The following is a 23,623-nucleotide window of genomic DNA, read 5'->3' on the forward strand; positions in this document are numbered from 1 at the left end:
ATGAGAAGAGATGTGAGGCCATAAGCCTGCTTCCTCCCTGCTACCTTACTGTTAGGGGGGAGTAGTCTCTGCACTACCATGCGAATGAGGACTGCTGTTGTCTTTGATCTTTGTGTCGTCCTCATCCTCCCATGCTCACCAGCACTAGGGCCAGACACAAACTGGCCATTAATGTATTTATTCTGTCATAGGGGATGACATCAATAATATTGAAATATATGAAGCAGTAAGTGGTCCTGGTGACTGATTAAATGTTGAAGCAAGGCAGATGCATTTTATAACCACAGAAGCTGAATATTATGAGTATACTGCAGTGCCCTACAATTGTAAACTATTGAAGGGGGGCTTGAATCTAGAAACTTGTGGAAAGTAGAGACGACATCTGATCTTTTAGGTCTTTGTAAAGCTATCTGGCCATCTTGTTTTTCAGTCTTCACAGTGATGAATCCACAGTGGTTATTTGTCAGTCTAATGATAGTGAACTTAAAAGTTGCTAATAAACACTGCAAAAAGGGAGATCAGAGTTTAGGGATTCCCATACACCTGTGTATACATTTGCATAACCTACCTAAAGTTGTAAGAATCAAGTGATAGAACTGAACCAATACAAACATGCACTTTCTGAAGTAAAATGTAAACACTGTCAAGAGTTACATAACAAGATAGAAAGAACAGGTGATCCTCTCAAAAGATGCAGAAAATCAGTGTCTTCACATTCTTCAAGATCAAATATGTCACTGAATGAAACTTTTCTAGTGATGTTCAAGAGAAGAACTTTGAGTTTGATGATCCCAAAAGACATTTTCAAGCCATTGTTGTTATTGAAATGTAGACCCCATGGTCCTTTAAATGCCTCTTCCAGGTCTGCCAGCCATACTCCAACATCAGCTTCATTCAGGAGCACACTCCATTTGTCGTTAACACCCTGAAAAAAAAAAAGACAAGGATGGGCAGGTGATTATGCCATGAAAACAAGTGAAAGGCAAAGATTAAAAAAGTTCCAACCTTGTTTTATACTAACAATGCTGTAATGTAGCACAAAATAAGCAATTTAAAGAAATGATTGACACTGTTGCCAGGCAGATTTAAATTTGCAGTTCCACTGCTGGATGCTCCAAATGATGAAGGTGAAGGAAAATTAAAGAAAATTAAGAGAATCAGAAGCAAAATTGTTGGTAGAACACACAAAAAATGACCTGACAATAGGTACAAGCAACCAAACATGGAAAAATGCATTCACCCATCTGACAATAGGTACAAGCAACCAAACATGGAAAAATGCATTCATCCATCTGAAGAGAAAACCACAGAACAGTAGGCCAGATTATTAGCTGCTATAAGGTAGCATTGTTCCACCCAAATCAATGGAGCAACACTGATTTTCACCAGCTGAGAATCTGGGCCACTGTGTCCAAGTTACTGAAGAAGCCATCTAAGAATACAGGGAAAAAGTATGTGGGTTTTTTTGTTGTTGTTTTCGGGAGGAGGGACTTTTTTTAGATCAATCATCTAAGGCCCCTGCTGTCTGTGTGTGTTAGGTGTTATTGCTTTCTCCCTGGGATTTAAAAAGTGTGCAGAGCACATAGTGGAACTTCATCTTCATGGTTGGTTGACTGAAAAAGAGAATTATTGCTTCAGCTTTACAGTGACACTTAGTGGAACTCTGAAGGAAGACTGTGTCTTTGCGTTTGATTACTACAAGTATATTAAAATTTGCATTTACCATGAAGACTGTTTCTATTATTTTACACAACAAGAAATTCTGGAGTGACATTAAGTTTACAAAACAATCAAAGAGGGATTCATTGTGGCTTGACAGATGATAGATTATCACAATCTCAGTGAACGTCTGGTTTGACATAAATAAAAAAGATTTGGAGATACACAAGGACAAAATTGAAACAGAATTTTGAGAAACCTTCAGACCTTTCAGTTATCTGATTTGTTCCCAGAACAGGAAGAGGAGACTGAGACATGGCTAATGGAACATATTATAGAGCTCCTTCTTTCTCTTTCTTAGCATTTAAAATTGAGGCTCAGATTTCCATCTTAAATCTGTGAAGGAGGTTGTTTATGACAGCAGATATTAATATTGGCAACAATAACTGAACTCCAGTATACAGATGATTGTGCTGTAGTTGCACACTCAAAGGAGGATCTACAAAGAGCCCGTAATTGCTTCTCTGAAGCTTACAAAAGCCTAGGGCTAACTCTGAAAATTGGTAAAACACCAGCCAGTCCCCAGTCAATCATCAGACCCAGCAAGGAAGATCTACATCAACAAAGAAGAACTGGAAAATGTAGAATACTTTGCCTGTCTTGGTAGCCATCTTTCACAGAGGGAGACATAGAGGTTGAAATCCAGTACAGAGTTCTCTGTGCCAGCCTTGCCTTTGGCAGACTGTCTTGCCAGGTATTCAGCAACCACAACATCAGAACACACACTAGACTTTTAGTTTATAAATTGGTGGTAATCCAACTCTTCTCTATGTTTATGAGACTTGGGTGACCTACAGGAAATACTTGAAAAACTTGGAATGCCAGCACCAGCACTTTCTTCATAAAATCCTCAACGTAAAGTGGGATGATCATTGTACTAATGTCAGTGTCCTCACAGAGGCCAAAATCTTCAGCGTTGAGGCCCTGATCATCCAGCACCAGCTGAGGTGGAGTGGCACTGTGCACATGCCTGACGTACACTTAGTAGAACAACTGCTTTATGCCCAACTCACCAAAAGAGAGAGGAATTGGGGAGGTCAAAAGAAATGCTTTAAAGACATCAAGAGATGTGGCAGGATAGGGATAACTGGTGAAGACATGTCAGAGAGGAAATATCCACTTTTGAGTAAAATCACCTTGCCCTGCTTGCAAAAAAACACCAGAAAAGAAAGTAAAGAAAACTGTCACGGAGCGATTGCAGCCCAACCCCTGTCTTCCAACACCACCTATGATGTCTGCCAATGAGCCTGTGGTTCAATGATTGGACTGCTCAGTCACCAAAGGACCTATGAAAAATAAAACCTGTGAAAGAGATCATCCTCAGCCTTGAGGGATCACTCCTGCTGCCGATCACAGCAGGTTGTGTCAGTTGACTTCAGAATTTGGCCAATTTTTAAAAGACCTGCCCTCTTGTTCAGGCAGGTATCAGTCATGTGTAGCGTCATTGGCATATTCTGGTTATCATGCACAAAACTTTGTATTAGGTACTGAAAAAGGCAAATAGTTTGTAAAAATTCATGGATGTCTGTGGGCCATATGCAAATAGTATAAGTTCTAACTACTGTTGTTAGCAGACTGGGGACCCAGTTTCTTTGTCCTTGTGTTCTGCATACAGAACTAGAAGTTTTTCCTTTTGAAAAATCTAAGTGCCATTTTATGTTTGAGGAATAAATATGCTCACAAGTGAATCACACAATATGTGTTTTCCTTTTTTTACATAAATCCATTGTATTTTTCCAAGTTGCAGAAAATTGCATCAAATCTGTAACACAAAGCCAGGGTTGTTTTCAGAGTAAGTTGGTCTTAGTGGTAACAGAAAAGAACATCACCAATAACCAGTGTCTGAGATGTCTGAATGGTAGCAGTTAAATGAACACATGTATATATCTGCCTGCTAGGAAGCTGTGTATTGTTGTGTGCTGGCAGGCTGCAAATGAATTTTTTCCATCAATAGATGCCCTGATGTTCCCATTTATTTTATATGAGATGAGAGGTCATCTTTTTTCTTTACAGTTTTCTACTGCTCTGCAGATGTCTTGAAATGCATTCTATACAGATTCCATAAAAAGCTACCACAGCTTATTTTTGCTACAGCATAGTTTGAGGATTATTGATGTTCCTAAATGATAATCAGGATTGACTGCTTGCTTGCTCCATGTGTGTAGTGTAAAACTTTCAGTTGTTGAAATCCTGGTGATTATTAACACAAATAAATATGCATAAAGGAAAACAGTAGAAGATTCAGATTACTGTGCTGATGGTTGTATTATTGTCTTCTACAGCAGTGCACAGATCAAGAGAGACTGGGCTTTTGACACACTAAATATATTTAATATGGAAGAAAAAATCAGTTATGTGCAAAAAAGTTCTGATTTAGAACAGTTTGGAGAAAATATAATAATTTGGAGAAACTATTTAAAACTGAAAAAAGATTTTTGGCGAAGGAGGTTGCATTAGTGTGGATATAGTTGCGCTGCTGATCCTACTGAAATCAATGGCTAACTTCCCATTGATTTCAGAGGGAGCAATACTGAGCCATATGTATGATTAAACTTTTATTTAATTCAGGACACAGGGAAACAGGGAATTTGTTGCCTTGATTTCTCAAGTTTTAACCTGCATCTTTGGTGAAATACTTCCTATATCTATATCTATATCTATATCTATATCTATATCTATACCTATATCTAATATATACCCAGTTCATTAGTAGCGAGGCCACAGGAATGATTAGTACTGTGAAGTGCTGGTCACAGTCAAAAGAATTCAGCCATTGTTTCCATTGTCATCTGTGAGAAGTGGATGAGGACCATAACACGTCATTGAGGCCCAGGCCCCTGTGTCCAGTGTGAGAAGCTAGGATGTATGTTATTGCCAGTGCGGGAAGTAGTGAAAAAAGCAATTCCCTAGGGTGGAGAGCAGCACAGGAACTGCTCTGTGGCCACTAGTACAAACAAAGGCTGAAGTAGATGCAACTGCCAATGTGATCCCTTGTGATGGAGAATTGCTAACAGGTACTTATTTTGACAGTCACAGATCCTCTGACTCTCCCCCTACTTTATGCTGTTGAACCATCCTGATTCCACTGGGTTGGGCACCTGTTTGGCTTCAGAGACAGGGAGACGATTTAGTTGTAGTTATTTTAACCTTTCCTTTTCCTAATGCACTTTCTAGTGTAGCACTGTTCCAGTTCAGTAGAGTAGGTCTGAGAGGAGAATTTGAAGCTGTAGTATTTTGGATTACAGAAGGATGACTTATAAACTGCAAATAAGCTTCAAGTTTCACTTTTCGTTTGATTCTGGGTTTGCCCTTGGGGACGATAAATGGGTCAAAAATATATATATATATAATATTTGACCTATTTATATGCACATGGGTTGAGAAATCATAGAAATATATGGCTAAAAGGGACCTTGAGAAGTCATCAAGTCCATCCCCCTGCGCTGAGGCAGGACTAAGTAAACCTAGACCATCCTTGACAGGTGTTTCTCCAACCTTTTTTTAAAAGCCACCGATGACTGGAGATTCCACAACCTCCCTGGGAAGCCTACCCTAGCAGTTAGAAAGTTTTTCATAATATCTAACCAAAATATCTCTTGCTGCAGATCAAGGCCATTGCTTCTTGTCTTCAGTACCCATAGAGAACTGTTGATCACAGTCCTCTTTATAACAGCCTTTAACTTATCTGAAGACTGCTAACAAGTCTCCCTTCAGTCTTCATTTCTCAAGACTAAACATGCCCAGTTTTTTTTAACTGTTTTGTAAATGTTCTAGACCAGACAGAAAATTAAGAACAATCATTCCTGAAACTGTCTCAGGTAAGATTAACGAATGCACAGTTTATTACATCTCTTTACGCTTAAACAAATATCCATATCAGATGCTATCTTGTCTCTGAACACAAACTGGATTAATATCTGCTGCTCGCACTGTGCATCAGCTTTGGATTTGTTCATTTCAGCACAGAAGAGGATGAGTGGAGAAAGAGGATTTATGTGGACAACATGTACTCTGTGTATAACTTGTTTTGTGAGTGTCTCTGTAGATTCGTCTGCTTTATTACTGCTGTTTGGGAAAGAAGACATGATCAGATAGAATTAATAAAAATATATATTTGTTTGATCTGTTTTTGCATACTTTTATTGAGGTAATATTTCTGTTTGTTTATCTTAATTTCATTGCAAGACCTGCACTATCTTAAAGCTGTAGTTACAAATCTCTCTTCTTCCAGTGGCAGAAATACCACTGGACAACTCTACCCAGAGGGGGGAAAAATTAATCTCCCTTCCAGTTCCAGACACCTTCCTCAGTTGTCGATTTCACATCTGAACAGTTCAGTAACTATAAGGGAAGGGTGCTGGTGGTGTAAACAGGGTAAATGCTCTGGTGATGTAAATGGCTAAACTGAATCGAATGGTGCTGCAACCAGGGATTCTAGCAGACAAATTAGCCCAGCAAGTTTATGTGCAGATAAGAAGGACCACAGCAGCAGGCCTTAGATGCTATTATTTTAAAGGTGCCATCAGGGCTGCTGCAATGAAGTTTCTGCTTGTGATTCCGTCTGTTAGAATACTGGTGCAATACAATAACACCGTCGGGCTTTATGACCCTGGCGAAAAGGGAGTTGATTTTTTTATCTGTCTCCAGTGTGCCTGTTGCTTAAGAAGCTGTGTCTGCCTATTCTTAATGGTGTGAATGCAGGGCCATCAACTAACAACTTCAAAAAAAATTGTATTAGTGACAGGCAAAGGAAAACTGTCTTCAAATAGAACAAAGTTTTCTATTTCAAATAAATATTTACAACAATTTTCCTAACCAAAAAGAAGCTGTAGCTTGTATAATCACAGATTGGAAATCCAGTAGCTTAGAATGCACATGCACAGTAACATTTTTATAAGTGACTATGGTCTGAAGTACCTAAGCCTCTTTCAGATAAATGTATCTGTAACAGTATGGTTCATTCCTAAAGAGTTTTGCTGAGTGACAGCACATGTAAGGACAAAACAGCATACATATTGATGTAACAGGCAGGATTCATATTGCATCCTTGAAAAACCAATTACTAAACATTTTTTTCTTTTCTTCCAGCAAACAGAACTACAAAACACTTTCATTTATAGTTCTCTTCATGTGATTAGAGTAAATGCCTTTGAACATATCTTTGTTTACTGAGTCTTAAAACTGGCACATTTATGTTTAAATTTTTTGAAGGCTGCAGTTTTGTCATATTGTTTTGGTGATTTGACTTTTTAAAAATAAAAGCCTGAACTGTTTTATGCATTGGAATATCTTTTTTACACATTGAACGAGCTTGCATACAGTGGGCCAAATCCTACAAGGTGCTGAACATTGCCTGTGGTATGCTGTGTGGCCTCACTGAAGTTAATGGGAATTTTGCCTGATACAGGACTATAGGATTTGGTCCAATGGGTCTTAAAATTAGAACATCATTTGTATGTATGATTGGCAGGTGTAATCCTTATTTTGGCCCTTGGCTCTCCCTTTCCTAGTCTGTGCCAGCCTTATCCCCAAGGCACAATTAAATCTAGTCTTTCAGAGCTGACTCCTTAAAGTACTGCAGGCTGGGATTTTTTAAAAGGAGCCTGAGAGAGAGAGAGAGAAGTACCCAATGCACATTGACATGGGCATCTGAGTCCCTTTGGTTCCTTTGAGTGATGCATTGCACCATAGAATTCCGTGGTGGCCTTTTATTGACATTCTGTTCATGACGTACACTAGGGCATCTTTGACATGCTTTTGAAAAGATAGAGATGAACAGGAGATATCCTAGTACTGTTATATTTTTAACTATATCACACTAGCATCACCAATTTTTCCACCATATCTTGTGTTTCGTATGCAACTACATAATTAGTTATTCTGTATCTTTTTGATAAATGCCGCTTAAAACTACAGCCTGCATGCGTAACACTAAAGAAATGGGCTTTCCTCTGATTTGAGTTTCCCTCCATTTTTCAGAGCAGTGGGTGATGAATTAGTCATGGACTTTACACTTTTTTTTTTTTTTTTTAACTGAATATAAGCAGACCTGAAAGCAATTTAAGGAATCTTGCTTAGTAATGAAGGCCCTTTTTCAACAACATGATAAAACCACGATCAAGTTAGAATGGGCATCCATATCAGCATTTAGGTAGGGCTTTATAGGTTTGTGTTGCAATGAGTGAGGTTTTCTCAACACTTAAGTACTGATGTAAAATGTATTGGGAATTCATCAGAAATTTTGATGGATGACCTTCCCAAACAAAGAGTTAATCATGAGCAAAAAGAAACATTATTTGGCATTAAATTTATATTTTTCAGCACTGTGACACTTTCAGTAAAATGTATGTTTTTCACTTTTAGGATTTTTGGGGGGGGGGGGGGGCAACTTCCGTTTTTCCCCTTCATCTCTATGGAGGAACAGTCAAGTAGTCATACCAAAAGGCTTCACTTAAGCATTCATAAAACTGCAGACACAAATCTGTGTCTGTCGTTATTTGCATCTGTAAAATGGAAGGTGCAAAACTGGAGTTCAAGTTGAGGCCTTGTTCAAACTCAGGATCTGAAAAGTTATCATGTGTCTAAATGAGAGATGTCGCTCTTGAAAATTTCTTGAGACCAAGCAGACAAGAGGGGTGGATTTGTTTTTAAAATCTGAGAAGAGAGAGACTGGGGACTAACTGGTTTACACGATTGGTAATAGAAGGTAGAACCTTTTCATGTGTAGTTACTGATTCCAATCTGATCCTGATTTGTTACCACATAATGGAAGCTCATTGGTCTTTGTGATATGAGTTACTGCTTGCAGTTATTTTCTTAATGGACCAGTGTCCCCATCATAGCTGAAAATTATTTGTTTGTGTGTGCAAAGAATGCAGCATTGGGCTCTCTATATGTAGTACAATCCTACAGAAAAAAAGTGATATTTTTACTTGTTTTGTTCGGTTACACCAGAGAGGGGTTGGGGGGGGGGCACCTGTGCAGAAAACAGCCAGAGCCCCAGAGTGAGCTCCCTGAGAGAAAGTTGTGGGAGTATCAGCACTACTAGAAATGCTGGAGGGAGTGTGGCTGGATGACACCCTCATCCCATCATCTTCTATAGCAGAGGTTCTCAAACTCGGGGTTGGGACCCCTCAGGGGGTCACAAGGTTATTACTCGGGAGGTCATAAGCTGTCAGCCTCCACCCCAAACCCCGTTGGCCTCCAGCATTTATAATGGTGTTAAATATACAAAAAAGTGTTTTTAATTTATTAGGGGGTCACACTCAGAGGCTTGCTATGTGAAAGGGGTCACCAGTACAAAAGTTTGAGAGCCATTATTCTATACTAACCAGTAGTCTCATGCTGATACTGTGGAGCGTCAAGCTAGACCTTGTTAAAGTGTGTAGCAGATTCTGCTCCTGCACATACTCCTGTAACAGGGCATTTGATGGGGGGGGGGTTGGGGGCTGGGTGGGAAATGCACCTATGCCAATGCACCTGTTAATGGCCCTTGGGCCCTTTAAACTGGGAGATGTAGTTGTAGGTCCGTCGCATGTGCCTAATCATGTACACTGCAGGAAACCAGATACAAGGCTTCCCGCATCTGAGGCAGTGGTAGCAGAGCTCTCTAGTTGGCGATGTCTAGTGTGGCTCTCTCCCCTTCCAGCTAGCGGAAGCTGGGAAAACCATAGGTAATTATTTTCTATTTATCTGCTCTTGTTTTGGATCTCCCATTGGGAAATAAAGCCAGTGTGGAGGAAAGGGTCTTGAACTAGGGAGCTGGGAGCTTTGTTCTACTTTTCTGGCTGGTGAGTTTGCTCACTGTCTTACAACCCTTTCCGGGACCAGGAAGCATTTGGCCAGAATATCTCCAACCACTTGCACCAGTGGGGTGTTCCACACCTCTCCCCAAAGTGACACTGAAGAAATTCCCAGAGAGAATGTCCGGTTAAAACACACAGATTTGCACAACAGATTCACTTAGCCATGGCCAGATTATTCCCATGGGAGAGGGTTTGGGGGGCTCAAACTCCATAACACGTATCATAGTTTCCTTAAAATCCCCTTAGGTGTGAGGGACTATTGGGACTGCAAAAGAGACCAGGTGTATAGCTTCCCCACACGTTTATCATAGGAATCCACTGGGAGGAGAATCCTCATCCCCACTTGCCCTCCTCCGGCCACTGCTCTCTCCTGACACCCTATACCTGAGCAAAGTCACCTTCAGAATGGGGACAATGTAAGATAAATACTGAATTACTACTTGTTCAGCCAGTAGTGAGGTAGGCATAGATACAGCAGTGGTGCCAGAGTTTCTGGCGCCCTAGGCACAATTCAGGGGGCGGCATTTTGTGCGCTCCCTGCGGGGCATGTGGAAGCTTCCAGTTCCACTCCCATCGGGCCGCCGAAGAAGGACCCTCCACCAAAATGCCGCAGGCGACAGCGACAGTCATTGAGCTGCTCAATTGCCTGCCGCTGTTTTCCACGGCACGTCGGCAGAAGGTACTTCTTTGGTGGCGCGATGGGGGCGGAACTGGAAGCTCCCGTGGGGAGCGCACAAAATGCCGCCCCCTGAATCCTGGCGCCCTAGGTGACCCCCTAGGGTTGCCTAATGGAAGCGGCAGCCCTGCATAGATAATTACTGTGCTAGCCATTGCCTGGAGGCACCAGGAGGGAAGGGCACAGAACTGCTGACAATGGCTCTTCCCCTTGTCATTCTAGGACTGTTAAAACTACTTAAGTAAGGATGTAAGGGCTACTGTGGAGTAGAGAGAAGGTGAGAGCATTCAGTGAGCTTGTTCCTTGTCCCTTCTCCTCCAGATAGATCAGCACTGTTTTGCTACACTCCATTCAGAGAAGTAGAGGGCTGTATGAGCCCCTCTGTTACAAGTAATGCCTGAGCTGATTTTATTATTTGCCTGCATTTCAATGGAAGACATGAAAGTTAAGGTGAAGCAAAGCATTTGTTTACATTTTGTGTTTGTCTCGCCTTAGCCATTGAATATACACTGGTGAGTTTCTGACCAATTTCCCATTCAGCTACTGATGCTCTATTTGTAATATGTAATATTTGGGCCACATATGCTGCAGTTAGATGCTTATTAAATTAAGTCCAGAGCAGACTACAAAGAGTTACAAAAAGATCTCATGAAATTGGGTGACTGGGCAGCAAAATGGCAGATGATATTCAATATTGATAAATGCAAAGTAATCCACGTCAGAAAACATAATCCCAAATATACCAAATAATGGGATCTAAATTAGCTGTTACCACTCAAGAAAGAGATGTTGGAGTCATTGTGGATAGTTCTCAGAAAATATCCACTCAGTATGTAATGGTAGTCAAAAAAGCTAGCAATGTATAGGAAGCATTAGGTGAGGGATAGATAATAAGACTGAAAAGATCATAGTGCCACTACAAATATTCATGGTATGACCTCACCTTGAATAGTGCATATAGTTCTGATCATCCATAAAAAGATATATTAAAATTGGAAAAACTATAGAGAAGGACAACAAAACTGATTAGGGATATGGAACAGCTTCTGTGTGAGGAGAGATTAAAAAGACTGGGACTTTTCAGCTTGGAAAAGGCACGAAGGGGGGATATGATTGAGGTCTATAAAATCATGGCTGGTGTGGAGAAAGTGAGTAAGGAAGTGTTATTTACTCCTCATAACACAAGAACCAGGGGTCACCCAATGAAATTAATAGGCAGCAAGTTTAAAACAAAAGGAAGTATTTCTTCACATCATGCACAATTAACCTGTGGAATTCTTTACCAGGGGATGTTGTGAAGGCCAAAACTATAACAGGGTTCAAAGAAGAATTAGTTAAGTTTATGGAAGATAGGTCTATCAATAGCTATTAGCCAAAGTGGTCAGGATGCAACCCAATGCTCTGGGTGTCCCTAGTCTCTGATTGCCAGAAGCTGGGAGTGGATGAGAGGGGATGGATCACTTGATGATTGTCTGTTTTGTTCATTCCCTCTGAATCACCTGACATTGGCCACTGTCAGAAGACAGGATACTGGGCTAGATGGACCATTGGTCTGACTCAGTTTGGCTGTTTCTATTATTATTCCTTGGGGAATTCTATACCACTGTGCACATGCAAAATTCATGTCCCCCACCAATTTCTTTGTTTCCCTCAAAAAAAAAAAAAAAAGAAAAAAAAAGAAAAAGACTTCTGACGAGGAAGCAAAGGGAAGCTGCAAAAGTGATCATGTGTCCCTCTCCAGCAATGCAGGCACATCATTTTGGGTGCCCAGAGTAGATGGTGGAGAGAGAAATCACTGTAGGGCTGAAGACACTCCAGTTAGTGGCTTGTAACCTGCATCAAGCTCAGATTCTAGTCCTGGTTGAAATGGAGGCAGGGTCAGATCGGACTTCCTCTTCTCTTGTAAGGAGCATCCATAGCCAGGTCAGACACCCCCCAGAAACCTTCCTCTGTCTGCAGAAAGCTCTGCATCATATCCCCCAACACCAGTTTCTGCACCCGTCATTCCTCAGCTGCGGAGGGAGGGGAGAGATCAGTGTATGGGGAGCTAATCCCCCATCTGCCCAATCCCCAGTGCATCCAGACCTCCCATACCCATACCCCTTGCTGAGCCTCACCTCCTGCCAGCACCCAGAACCCCCTCTCCACTGAGCCTGCATCTGAACTCTTACCCTGCCAAGCCTCACCCCCTGCATCTGGAGTGCCCTTGCACTCAGAACCCCCTCAGAGTGCCTCTCCTATGCATTCAGACCCCCACAAGCCCCTCTCTCTGCATTCAGATCCCCACCCCTGCATCCAGACCACCCTCACGCTTCAATCCCCATCTCTCTGCACCTGGACCCCCACACTGCCCTCTGCACTTAGACTTCACACCACTGAGCCCCAACCAGCTGCACTGAACTTCCACCACCCCACTCCCAGCACCTAGACCCCCCCCGTAAGTCCCCCACACCAAGACCTGCCTCAAAGCTCCAGCCACTTTCACCTAGACCCCCCATGCAGAGTTCCATTCTACCTGCACCCAGAACCCCACAATGAGCCCCTCTGCATCAAGATCCCCCTGCTTCTGGACCCTCCACGCTGAGCTGCCCACATCCAGAGAGCCTCACACAGAACCCTTTCATCCCACTGCTGGATCCACCCACTCTAAGCCCCTCCAGACTTGGATCCTGCTGGGCTGAGCCTGCCTGCCCATACCTGGATGGGGGGGCCAGGGCTGGGGGGGCGTATGAGACTCTGTACCTCTCATTTGCTATCTTGGTGAGTCTGGTGTGGAGGGGCAGGGCCCTGGGGTGTTTCTGGGGCAGGCCTCACCATCGAGTCTATGTCCTGGGAAGGGGATCTGGGGGCTGCAGGGTGATCTCCTACCTCTGTTCAGCCAGTGCTTACCACTGCGGTGCTGGAGCCTCCATGTTTGTTTATTGACAAATAAAATATGCAGAATTTTGTAGAATTTTTAAATACTGTGTACAGAATTTTTATTTTTGTGTGTGCAGAATTCCTTCAGGAGTATATTATTTGTTTACATTTTTAATGGATTTAAATAAATAGATCTATCATGGAAGAATTTCTTTTGGTCTTAGGTTTCGTAAAAACTTGTTCTGATCAGTCAATGTCCCTTCCAAGTCAATCTTGCAATGTGCTGAGTGCCCTCAATGGAATTTGTGGATACACTGCCCTTAATAGGATCAGGCCTTTAATTTGCACAATTAATTTTAATGGATAATAGTGAATCTTGTCTGGCTCTGTTATACTGATTGATAGCTTTAGTCAGATGATAATTGGGGAAGGAAAGAACAATCATATAAGATGTGTAACATGCACTGCACACAAAGTAGCTGATATGCATTAACCAAGCAAATTTGCTTGTTTTCTTCTTTTATAGTTTTTACCATGTACAGCCATTTGGGACCACTTTTATATAATGCTTTCTATGCATTAATTCAAGAGTATCTTTATCTCAGCCCTAATGCTTGCTGTCTTGGGAAGGTACTGCCTCATAAAACCTAATGTATCTTTCCTACTTGCAATATTTTACAGTGTGATAAGAGCTTCCCTCTGAAGAGGAGACACAGGAGATCAGTCACAACCAAATAGATGTTCAGAAGTAGAATTTTTACTTGGGTGTGGGGATGTGAGGAAGCGTATATTTCAGAAAGGAAATCACTGGTGAAAAAGTAAATGCAGATAAATGGGTATCAATGTAACATTCTTAATTCTGTAGCTTGGCTCAACCTTGAGGTTGGAATAAGGAAAAGACCAAAGAAAATGAAAGGAAGAAATGAATTCCTTTTTATGTTTTATGTCCTATATTCACAGGGATGCACAGGTGCAGCAATTGCTTTTAAAATGTTACTTGTTTGGCAGAATTAAGGCCCTGAGTTTGGCAAAGAGCCAAGCTTCCCAGTGGCATAAGCAGGTGTAATTCCATTGGTATCTGTGGCGTTGAGTCTGTTCACTGAAATCAAAAGAGTTGCATCTGCTCATGCCACCAATGAATGTGGACCCAGCACTTTAGTGTGGGACATTGTCAGCTTGGGACAAGTATTAGGCTTAACAATCCTTTCCCTTCCAGAATTATTTCCATTTCCAAAGAAGAGATCATATTTCCTTCAGACAGCTTGGGCTGGAGGATTTGCAGGAGCAATGTGATTCAGAATATATCACTTTATAAACTACAGACTCACTGGACTAATTTTTTCCCTTGGTTAGGCCATGCAAGGCCTCCAGAATCATTGGTTAGGCCATCAGCATTGATTGAGGATGTGGATATATAACTCAGAACAGAATCCGGGCTTCTTGAATCTAGGTTATTACTCTCTCTATTAAGTGGAACATTTCTAGTTTTGCTGTAGGGCAGGAATTCAACCCTTCACTGGAATAATGGATGCAAAATGGCCCTAAAGAGGGATACTCCTGCCTACTGTCTAGTTCTCTGCCGACATCTCATGCAAGGGGCATGCCAAGTATAGAAGGGAATAGAAGCTGGCATTTATAGGGCATTCCTATGTCCTGGCTATTATCCAGCAACTCCAGGATCAGAGTTGCTAGCCACCTCCCCTCTGTTTCTGTGCTGGAGTTGTGCACCAGCACATGAATCTAGGCTCAGTGTATGTAATATGTATGTGGAAAGTGTAAAATCTTGCTGAAAACCTTATATCATGTTGTCTGTAGTGGCTCATGACAGTGAGTGCCAACCTCAGGGTGGATGGTCAAGAAAAAGGGCACGAACCCCAAACTGGTTGTGTTTTTTATGCTTAGATTTCACCAGTCAAGTAACAAATGTGAACTCCTACAGCACTATAACAGCCTTGATAGAGTACCCCAAGGGAATGTCTGTGGTTCCCTGATCTATCGTGCCACCCAGGCAAGCCTGCCTCTGTGATAGATGATCCTTCACACCAAAAATCACAATAATATTCAGGTTACTCCCAGTCCCAAAGGACCAGTTACTTACCCCAGGTCAACTGTACTCTGATCTGAGACCAAAGACAGCACTTGTAACCAGTCCTGTGACAAACTAACTAAAGGTTTATTAACTAGGAAAAAGAAATGAGAAGTTATTTACATGGTTAAAGCAAGTAAACGTATACACAAATGAGTTACAATCTTAAGTTCAAAAGGTAATAGAAGCTTCTATAATAAGCACATTTTATGTCCTTTATGGCTCACCCAAGCCAAGCAGCTTGGGGATCTCTTGCTTATGTTTAGGAAGCTTTGCTCCTCAGAGTGCAGACAGCATAAAGATAACAATATCCCTTTAACAGATATTTTTATTCCCTTCCCTCAGCATTCAAGCTGTGATGGGACATGGACTTGTGCACATACTGTCTTCAGGAGTGGTGGGAAGCAATCACAAAAGTCTTTTGTCCACAATGACTTGTCTGATGTCTGTAGACCTTCTTTTTGTTGGGGAGGAGACAACACTTTTTGTAAACTAGCATTTCACACTTGGTAATGCTTTTCCCCTGACTTTCGAGAATTTACAGTCTTAGCAAATATTTTTATAGTTACAGAGTAAACATTTAAACATTACTTTATAACCCAGGATACAGACATTGTAAGTAGGATTAATACATGTATCATCCTACAAGCATTCCGTAAAGTCTAAACATTAAATATGTTCTTATAACTCTAATATCTATTTCAACAATACTAACACATGTGAACTAGAGTGGTTTCCAACTATGCATTGGTCAGTGTTCAGTAAGGCCCAGGGCCTTGGCATGAGCTGGCACCTGGACTGCCAGCATCACAGCTTAATATTGAATTTCATGGCTTTTGTTGATTTAAAAACCTATTGAATAAAGATTCTTAAGTAGGTCTGGTGGGTTTACCTTAATTGTGGAAATCAGGTAACTTAAGCACTATGATTGTTCTGCCACTGCCTTGCTGTGTGGCTTTGGTCAGAGCACTTAAATCTGTCTCTCATTATTCCTATTGTATAGCATTATTCTGTCTATCTTGCTTTCGTCACTGTGATGTTATAGGGCTTAATTAAATACCCACAATATATGAGTCAGTTATGTTCACTGTATTACAGTTTTGTTCTCATAATTTTTGTAAAACAAACAACATTTACTGACTGATGAAGATATGCATGTGCATATACCGAGTTTCTATGTCATCGTATTTCTGTAATCTTTATCCTTTCTCATCTCATTGCTACACCCCTGTTCCCCTCACTAACATCCTGTCTAATGCTCAGAGTGTAAGTTCTTTGGGGCTGGGACATAAGCTATTCTGTTTCTGTCCTCACCACTCACAAAAATCCAGTCGAGGCATGCCAAGTAGGGCCCCCGGTGCTGGAATTTTGTCAGGAAATGTTATCACTGATCTGCTAATTGTTACCATAATGTGATGGGTATGGCAATGTCCTGCAGTATCCTTGAAAGATCATATTATGTTAAGTTTATGTATTATTGTGGGCTGGGATTGTAGGAAACCTTTTGGTGGGGGTGGAGGGCATGTGACCAATGTTAGAACTGAGAGTTCAAAAGACTGTATTGAAAATGTGCCAGACAAGATGAATTTGGGGGACAATAAATGTTAAATGGATTTCCAGGAGATTCCTTAGGGAGTTGTTAATGAAAATTCCTCACTTCTGGTTATGTGAAAACCCAGCCTTTTGAAGCTATGCCTTGGGGAGATGGTCATTGACTGCTGGTTACCTGCAGAAGGCCAAGATAAAAGAAACAACTGATCTGCTCAGCCTGTATCCTCATTCTGGATCTAAGACAGATGGACTTGTACCTATCGGGATAAAACAAGTTTTGAAGGACTAAAACCTACCAGAGCCCTAGGATGAAGTTAGGGTGACTTTTAGTGAGTTTTACAGCATGTGTGTAGGAACTTTTATTGTTTTAATATGTTTCTCTATAATGCTTAGAAAAAAAGTGCTTTCTTTGAAGAAGCTTGTGGTAATGTGTAATGCAGGCAGTGCATTGGTCATAGCCTTCAAAGAGCTAGCGAAGTGCAGGTACTGGCCTGTTTAGGCAGTCTGGCTTATTGGGGATATCAGAGTGTAAATCCAGGGAGCTGAGCAACCTTAAGACCCCTGGTCAGGAAGGAGTGACATTGATCTCTGTTCAAGAGAGGTGACATCTGGGGGCTGGAATCCTTTAAGTGAGTGCCGTTGTTGGACCACAGAAGGTGAAAACAGGTGCAATTAACGTGAAACTGTGACATAAATGTTGTTACTGACCTACTCGTTACTGTAACACCTCAGAACTTTGTGCAACTTACTGTGAAGGTAACCAGAGCACTGCTCCTTCTGGTCTCTGTCTCTTCTTTTAAATTGATTTCTGGTTTCTGAATATGTATGATTCTGCTAGAGATCTTTTATAATATCACCCTTTAACCCACCCACCCCTCCCTGCATAGAAATTAAGCTATTTCTTGATCTTACCAGGCTCATAGTGTAATATAGTTTTCTCCATTAGAGAGAAGGAAGGAATCTGAAGGCTAAGGGTTCTGATTCAGTCTAGGTTGGTTTATTGTACAATATGTGTGCTTTTCCTGTTTTCTATATTTCTTTTTTATAGTGCAGCTATGGTTAGAATATGAGTAGAGAAGCAATTGATTTAAAAAGGGCCCATTCTTATTGACCAGATCAGCTTCCCATGAGAATTCTGAACCATGCCTGCTTGCTTTACCTGAAGAATTGCTCTGAGTAGCTCAAAAGCTTGTCTCTGTCACCAACCAAAGTTGGTCCAATAAAAGATGTTACCTCAGTCATCTTGTTCCTCTAATATCCTGGGACCAACACAGCTACAACACTACTTGCTTTATTGACTATTTTACTCCTGTTTTCGCTACAGAGCTAATATAAATTTGGGAGAGTGAGCTGGATTCTGTTTTGATTGGAACATCATTTGCAAAATCATTAACTAACCCAGCTTCAAACCCATGACTTTCATGGTTTCAGTACCATTATTACACATAAGGCGGTTTGTCATGTCAAAGTATTGGAAGATGCACAGCTGTGTCATAGCAGAAAGTTGGGAAGAATCAGAATCATAGCTGAACAAAACAAATCAAAGGACATTAGAAATATATATTATTACAGTATTTGTATCTTATAAATAAGACCAACAGAGGGTGGTCGGAAGCCATGATTGCCTTTGTGTTTATACAGTGCCTAGCACAGTGAGGTCCTCGTCTATGGTTGAGGATTCTAAGGGTTACAGTAACAAAAATAATAAAGATGAATTATTATCCCCATTTTACAAATGAAAACTCAGATACAGAGATGGTGACCTGCCCAGAAAGCAAGTGTCTGCTTGGAGGCCTGTGACAGAGAGAGATCTGTTGAACCAAGATGTTTTGAGAAACAGTCCAGTGCTTTAATCACCAGAGCAGCCATCACTTGTCCGGCCCCATTCTGTAAAGTAGAAGATGAAGCATTTACTTAACTTTAAGAAGATGCTTAAGTCCCATTGGCTTAAATCAAAGCTGACTCTAAGTCAAAGACTAATTGATTTTAATTAACTCAAAGAAGTGCTTAGCCACTTTCCTGGATCAGGGCTAAAGTGTTTTGCTGCATCCAAAACTAAATTGTGTTTCAGATTTAATAAAAGTTAGCAAAACCTTCATTTAAATAGGGAAAATCCATACTTCGCATAAACTATGGAATGCTCCACTGAAGTTCTGCAGGCCGGTAGGACTTGGGACACATTGTATCAGTTACACTTGATTCATTTTTGGAAGATTGTCTAAATAGCCATATAGGCTGGAAACTATTTTTTTTTAAAAAGTAAGCTAATGCAGCTCCACACAGGTCTATGGAACATCCATCAATCTGTTTTAAATTGCAGAAATCACAAAGTTCATGACAAACGCAGACAGCATACCAGATTCCCAGTCTTGATGAGGATTGTGAGCCAGAACGAACACAGCTTTGTTTTCAGATCCCAGGATGCATTTTTAAGGCTGTTTGTATGAAAACCATTCTTTTTTTACTGGTAAACTGAGCAAAGGCAAATCAGGCACAATAAATATGGAATCCCAGATGTCATTTTTACCGTCACTTTTCAAAGCATAAATGCATCGCTCATTTCCAAGCTGCTTTGAGTTAGTGGGTGTTGAGATTAATGCAGAATGATTTTGTCATCTGCTAAACATTTTCTAGTTGTCTTTGTAGTCATTGATCCTTATTTTTCTTGTTTGTTTCTTTGCAAAATAAGCTGCTTTGTAATGAAGCAGAACTAAGCAGCCAGATCTCTGGTGTGGTTCAATATTTTGCTTTTCTTTTGCCCCCAAATGTGGTGACCCACTTCCCAAAAGAACCAGAAAACAAAAGAAAAATTAAATTCTTACCTGGTTTGGAACAATTACCTCTCTTTGGAATTATTTCTTGTAATAAAATACCATGTTTATTGTTGTGGACTTCTGTAGTAACAAAATATTCTACACTCTTGTGAGAGAGGGAGATAAGGATGACTTCATGCAGCACTGAAAGCCAATTGTAATGTACTATTGACATGCTCTGGAGGTTCCTGATCAAGGTTTTGGGGGAAAGGGGTATCTGTAGAGAATTTATCCCATGATTTCTACTAGATCCAGCCAGCTGATGCCAGAAAAGTGTTTAGTGAGAGCTTTGTGACTACCTATGTAGTGTACACATGTGTAGGGTGACCAGATAGCAACTGCGAAAAGTGGGACGGGGTGGAGGGTAATAGGTACTTATATAAGTCACCCAAAACTGGATTGTCCCTTTAAAAACGAGACATTGGGTCACCCCCTAGACATGAGCAATAAAGCTCATAATTATGTTACTCAATATTAAGTCTCAGTGCTTTGATTTAGGAGCTTCCAGTAACCTGGATACAACTTCAGTCATATCTTGAGATTACAACAAATGCTTAACAGCACAGGGGAAATTTAAGTAGACAGAATGTAATTACCTGAATTGGAATTGGCCAGGGGTCTGGGGTTAACTCTAGAAAAATACCATGGGATCTTCTGTGGCCACAGATTATCATGATGATACTTTTGCATGTAATCCAAAACATGGACTTATTGTTAGGAATATTGTCATAGAAAGAATCCACCCAGCGTATAAAGCAGTATCTATGTGTAATAATGCACGTGCTGGAATTCCTAGGGAGCAAGTGTATTAGTTTGGCTTTGAAGCAGTTTGGATAAATTATGTCTAAAAATCAAAAGGGGTGATCAACAATGAGGCTAGGTAATTGGTATTTTATGTTGTCCCAGAGGTTCTAATATCAAGCAAGCAGTCCTGTGTGCCACTGCCAAGTAACCGAAATTATACTAAAATCATAAATGAGACATTGCACATTTTCTACACAAACATACAGTTGCCTAACCTCCGGCTCTTGTGAGATTTCTTAGGCCTCCAAAAAATATCAGGACTTCAGGGCTGCAAATAGAAACGGTGACATTTAACAGAATGGAAGCAATAGAGAGATGAGTCCTGTCCAGGCAGGCTACGAAGAAGAGACTCTGCCCGCCCCCAGTGTTCGGAGTAATATAGTAAGGGAGCACATTGTTCTTGATTTTTATATATATATAAAAATAAAGTGGAACACAAGTGGGAGTTTTGAATGAGGCTCAGAGATCTCAGGGGAGGAGGAACAATGAGAGAAATGGGGTGAGAGATGGTGATGGGGGATCTAAGGGGAAGAGAGGGAGTGGGTAAGGAAGCAGAGCTAGCTGTGAAGTTGCTGCAGGGGAAACAGGGCATCTCCCCCTGAAGATGTGGAGAAAAAGAGTACTTTGGTTCCCAACAGGCAGTGAATATTCAAATTTATGTAAATAAGCAATTGCCCTTATGTAAATTTGACCTGCAGGCCTTTGAGGGCCTAATGTGAGCAGGCCTGGCCAAATCCCCCAGAAGACATTTTGACTATAAAATCCATCCAGATGGGATTTTAAATGCTAAATTTCATAATTACCCCCAGGGCCGGCGCTTCCATTTAGGTGACCTAGGCGGTCGTCTAAGATGCCAGGATTTGGGTGGGTGGCATTTTGCCACCCTCGGCGGCAATTCGGCAGTGGGGGGTCCTTCCACTCTCTGGGTCTTCGGCGGCAATTCTGCGGCGGGTCCTTCACTTGTTCTGGGACCCGCCGCCGAAGTGCCCCGAAGACCGGGAGCGCGGAAGGACCCCCCCACCACAGAATTTCCGCCAACGACCGGGAGCATAGAAGGACCCTCCCTCCGCTGCAGAATTGATGCCAACGACCAGGAGTGCAGAGGGACCCCCACCTAGGGTACCAAAAACCCTGGCGCTGCTCCTGATTACCCCTCCTTTACATCCCATCTGACACTGTTCTAGCATTCTGGCTAGTATTCTAGACTATTGTCAAATTAAGAAGTGTTCATCCTTGGCACACAGCTATTTCACTTCTCCCAGGAGAATATTTCAGCACGATGAAAAAAAATTGCCATAGCATAATTCTCCTTTGTTGTTTTTGGTGGCAGCCAGAGTCCAGTTTTATGGCAAATCTACACACACACACACACACACACACACACACACACACGGTTCAGGATTTGAGAATGGAATGGAATGATTTTCTCGTGGGTGGGCGGGCGGGTGGGCAGGCAAGCTGGGGAGTCAGCTATGTGGTCCTGACACTTGAAGAATTCCACCGACCCCTAAAGCCTGATTCCCCTTTGACACCTGCTTGTGGGCATTTGGCTTCTCCCCTAAATCCTCTTATTTTCTGCCATCTCCTCTATATTCTCTGTCACTGCTGTCCACAATGCTTCCACTGCCTCCCACCTCAGTCCATCCTTCTGCACGGATGCCAAGGTTTGCAGAGCTCCATGTGTGATACACTTTGTCCTTGAGAGTCCAGTGGGGATGAGGGCAGGCACAATGGGCTGGGAGAGGAAAGCAAATGTGTGAATGTTGAGATATGCGCTTGATTCTGCTCTGCTGCCTTCTGCTGCTCCCTCCTTGACACACCCAGATGCCTCATCTCCTTCTCCCTGGAACCTCCCTTCCCAAATAGGGAATAATAAGGGCTGACTAGCAGAAATGATCTCAGGAGGGAGTAGGGGCTGGAGGGAGGAGTGGAATGCAAGCAGTGTAAACTGGAAGAGTTGTACTGCAGCTGGACTTCTGGCATAGCCTAAGGGTTCCCTCTTCCTCATAGACCAGGCTGCAGCCCTCAGGTACAGCCTGGTTCCTATGCAGAGGGGATCCTGCTGCAGTCTCTAATCCTCTCTGGCTCTCAATACTCCCCTCCAGAAAGACATAGGAAGCCTGGGTGCATTGAAGAAGGCAGGAAAGCCTGCATCTGGAGTCCCCCCTGAGCCTCTGTTGCTTGGCTGTCACCTGGAGCCTGGACAGGATGCTTATTCAATGTGTGGCCAGGGGCTCAGAAGGCAGCCCAGAGCTAAGTTGATGGAGTGCTTAAAAGTTTAAATGCATAAGAACTTCAATGTCCAGAGCTGGCATCCTAGTCCCTAGCTAGCTACAGAAGTATCTTTTCTGCTTGGCTGTCCAAAAATCCTTTAACTTCCCCTACAAAACTATCCTTCACGAGTCCCTCTGCTTCATTCTGCCCCCCAAATCTCCCACTGCTCCTATAATACCTCTTCCTCTATCATATATCCTGGCACACTCATGTTTGGCCCCAGTATGCTGTGTAATAGACCTCCTGCACTGTGTCCTTATAGAACTGTTCCTCCTGTAACTCCCAGAACGTTCCCTCTTCCCCATAACATGCTCATTCCTCTTCCTGCCCCCAACCACTTGGCTCCCCTGAACCCCCTAACATGTTCTCAGAAATAAACATCTCCTTCAACCCCTCCCACAAGCCCTCCACTCCTCCTGTGCCCCCAACAACCCCTCCCAGCAGGATTCACCACAATGTTTCTTATGTATGTGATGATGTCTTACTGTGGTTGGGGGATTCCATGTGGATGCACAACACTAGTCCCACTTTCTTTGTTCTTCCTTCCTCCTCTTCTGAGCAAGATTTACTCTCACCTACTGTTGGAGAGAGGAGATTGGGAAACTTGCTCTCTGGTGTCTGAGCTTTAATGGTTCATGTTTCTGAGCTTTTATCTGCAGCCATGATGGGTAGAAACTTACCTTCCTCCCCACCCCCCCAGCTGAATGTAATCACAGGAGCTGAAGCTTTCAGAAAAAAATTAAATATCATGAGAGTTGTCAACACTATTCTTGGGGATTCCTTCTGTCGTCATTGTTCTGTTTGCACTACCTGGGATTCTGAAAGTCCCAGTCAGATTTGTGACTCCAAACAAGCTATGTGAATGGAATTATCATGCTTAGCAGCCTTTCTGTAGAGTGATTGAAATCAGGAGGGCTGCTACTCACAGTGCAGCTCTGGCAAAAGGTGGGCTGGCATGTACGTATTATATACATATAAAATGATGGGGTCTAAATGAGCTGTTACCACTCAAGAAAGAGATTTTGGAGTTGTGGAT

General features: G+C 42.0%; 1 protein-coding gene across 5 annotated transcripts in view; it reads left to right on the forward strand.

Moving 5' to 3' along the window:
• Nucleotides 1-23,623, forward strand: part of SLC6A1 (solute carrier family 6 member 1) — a 121,254-nt gene that overhangs the window by 17,256 nt on the left and 80,375 nt on the right. The window contains exon 2 of one of the 5 annotated variants that reach the window (XM_032771540.1): nucleotides 15,491-15,542. The exons of the other annotated variants lie outside the window; for them this stretch is intronic. The gene's annotated coding sequence lies outside the window, so the exon portion shown is untranslated. The remainder of the gene's footprint in view (nucleotides 1-15,490; nucleotides 15,543-23,623) is intronic. 5 annotated transcript variants of the gene reach the window in all.

This window comes from Chelonoidis abingdonii, chromosome 17 (assembly GCF_003597395.2).
Source record: "Chelonoidis abingdonii isolate Lonesome George chromosome 17, CheloAbing_2.0, whole genome shotgun sequence".
NCBI classification, from domain to species: Eukaryota; Metazoa; Chordata; order Testudines; family Testudinidae; genus Chelonoidis; species Chelonoidis abingdonii.